Source organism: Rhyacophila brunnea, unplaced genomic scaffold (assembly GCF_057557595.1).
Source record: "Rhyacophila brunnea isolate RB1 unplaced genomic scaffold, BYU_Rbru_1.0 scaffold_382, whole genome shotgun sequence".
Lineage (NCBI taxonomy): Eukaryota > Metazoa > Arthropoda > Insecta > Trichoptera > Rhyacophilidae > Rhyacophila > Rhyacophila brunnea.
Window position 1 is genome coordinate 14,664 of NW_028233051.1, and position 3,282 is coordinate 17,945.

General features: G+C 41.1%; 1 non-coding gene across 1 annotated transcript; it reads right to left on the bottom strand.

The window, feature by feature from the left end:
• Nucleotides 1–242: 242 nt before the first annotated feature.
• On the bottom strand, nt 243–315 carry TRNAK-UUU (transfer RNA lysine (anticodon UUU)). Its single transcript has one exon. It is a non-coding gene; the product is annotated as a tRNA-Lys (tRNA).
• Between the last annotated feature and the right edge of the window lie 2,967 nt (nt 316–3,282).

Sequence of the window (3,282 nt, forward strand, 5' to 3'; positions counted from 1 at the left end):
TTGCCCCATGAGGGTGATCTTGGAGCCTTCGCGCACTGAGAAGCTCGCCTCATCGAGGAGCCACTTCGGTGCCACATATCCGTATGTGACTTCATCGAATCTGATAACTACATCTCCTTTTGCCATATATTTTTTGGTTAATGATGGATTTTTCGAGCATATTGTATAGAAAAGAGGGAAAAAGGCAAAAAAATCTCTCTACTTCGGGGTGCAAAGGAGAGAGATATCACGTATACGAGTGGTGGGAATGCCGGGGCTCGAACCCGGGACCTTGGCCTTAAAAGGGCCCTGCTCTACCAACTGAGCTACATTCCCATTATTAATCAACTGGCGAGATAATATACAAAAAGAAAGCTTTGTCGAATTTATTTTCATATTTCTCGTGTTTTTCCTTTGCAATAGCGAGAAAAAAGCATATATTTTAACAAATAATCTACTATGCTTCGTATACTCAATTTTGGCGACAATATGTTGCTATATCACTCATATTTACACTCCTTGTATCTCAAACTATTCGTGTGGATTTTTTTGATAATGCTCAGGCAAGTGAAGACAGATACAAAGATATCGTCTCGATATATGTTGACACTGAAACTTACAAAAAAACCAAGTCAAAGATCAATCGTTATGCCGAAGATATCCAAGGGTATCTTGGATCAACTCGGGTTTCAGTCTTTGTTATGGATCCTGGTACCTCAACTATTAGCATAGCCAATCAGAATGAGGAACTCTACTATGATGGTGATGGTGAGAAGTGAAGTGTGTCACACTTGGTTGGAACTGTGTTGATAGGGGATATACCTATACCAATTGTAGATGCAGGAGAATCTCAATTTCCCGAGTGTATATCCATATGTTGACTTTGTTGATAAGAAGTTCCTGTATTCCGAGAAGTCTCAGAGATATATTATCGCTGGCTCTGATGAACAGCAAGTGATACAGCCAGAGATATGGCATGGAGTTATCAACCCGGCTGTAGGACGTGCTTTTGAGAAGACTGATCGTCAAGAAGAAGTATGGCAACCTGCCACCAATCCAACGTCGACATATACTGGAAGTTTTGTTACGAGAGAGGTAACTTCAGATATCCAGAAGATATCCGAATTCTTAGACAAGTCCCACGACTTCTATTCAAAAAAATGAGTATTCTCAGAATCGAGTATACCCCCAAGAGTATTTTACTACGATTGATTCTTGGAGTCCAGAGCTTTCGCACTCGAAGATCTGTGAGCCTATAAGCTCTACCTCAGTCATGCAGAAGAGGTTATATATAATCGCTATAGTAAACATTTTCTTAATTATATTAACAAAGAGATAGAGACGGCAAAAAAGAATTCAATAAAGATGAGTTTGAATATATTGATTCACTTGGATTCGATGCTACAACGACAGATATATTCCAAGATGAACAATTACAGAATATTCCAGACATTCATACCAAGCCGATGGTACTTGCTCTCATGAAAAAATTTCATGATCTTATCAACAAGCAAGCACTCTGAGATATACGAGGATTCGTCAGGAACGCTGGACGTTATAATAGTGGCTCAGAAGTGAGAGTAGATCAACCAGCTATCAATGTGTCACTCATGGACTACGCTGCTATGAACACCCTGAGAAAAGTCAATGATAAATTCGAGAAACATATTGACGACGTTGAGATATGAGTATTCGGTCCATGACAGATAGGTGCTATGCCTCCTTTTGATAGTACAACTATCAACGACCCAAGAGATCGTATTAGTCGAACATATGATGCCTACATATTCTGAAAGAAAATATCTGAGATTGATAATATCGCGCAGTGTAATATTGCACGAGGGTCCGACTATACAGCGTGACCGTACAAACAATGAATACTTGTTGAAGCGAATAAGGCATTCGATGTTGGATCTACGACTGATAGTATCGAGAATTTCAAGCGTGATGGTGATAAAAGAATTGATTGTGCAGCAACTGATGAAGACCAGTCTACATACAAGACAGATGTATATTGGGGAAAAAATATCATCACCAATGTTGATACTGCTAATTGGACATTCAAGCAACCAGCGCAAATAGGTTGATATTATGATGGTGTCTTCTCACTTGGAGGGATGAACGAAGTGAATAATGTCAATGGTACTCCAAGATTATCCCATGTACCATGAGCTCCATATAACACCTTATCAACTATCACACCACTCTACACACGGGATTGTTATGGTGGAGGTATGGCCATATGCTCCAAGCTCCACGATGAGATGCATGATGAGATATGTGGCCCAAAAAGAAAGTGGTGAAAAAGCATGACCACCCGGTATAACTTGTCTAACAAAACAAGAAGAAAAAAGCCAACCAACATGGAATGAAATAATGTTCCTTATGCATGAAAATACCCACCACATGAGTTCGACTGGATTGCCAATCCATCTGGTCCAAGTGATGATGTGGGTGTCAATGCCCCAGCAGGCCCGAAGTGAATCTGTGCATACTGACAAGTAGCTATATACCTTGCACCAAAAGAGTACTTTAGTGGGGCTACTGTCAATCCGACAACATCAGACTTCGTCTACGCATGTCTTCCTGGTACCTGAGAAAAATGCACTCTCCAACCAGGCGAACTCGTATCTCAGAAGTGTCTCCCAAGTAATCTGAATCAATATATACAAGAACTCCTTGATACTACTGGATGATCCGCTTCAATAGATTGTCCATCAAGCAACCCAGTTCCAGAAACGCTCTATAAGACAGCATGTTCGATTCTTGGAGATGCTCGTAATGCTGCTCCAGAAAAAGGAAACTGGAAAAATGACTATGAGAAGAATATTCCACGAATAGATGGTAGACTCTTCAATTCTCCATGTGCCTGACTCGCTGCCGTACAGAAAATGAAGTGAAGGGTACTCCCATCTCATCCAGTTCTCAATCTCTGTATGGTATTTGAGAAGCCACTGGGAGGCGAGGAGAGCCAACACCACTTAGAAGTGAAGATCTCACAACATATGAGACTGCAGTATTCAAGGATATTGATGACTCTCGAGTATTCATAAGTCTCCAACAGATGAGGAAATTGCTACTGCAGAGAAGAGTAATATGACACCATCACTCCGATTGATCACGATCGATATCTCACGTTCTCTCATACAGTGGGTGGTGAGTATACGATGCAATATCCGAATGTATTCCGATTCGACGAAGAGGCACTCCTAAAAAAATACAGTACAACCGGAGTTCTCAAACGTGGGGCTGGCGGAGGAGTCGTGTATCCTGTGGAACCTATCACATGAGTTGAGGCTACTA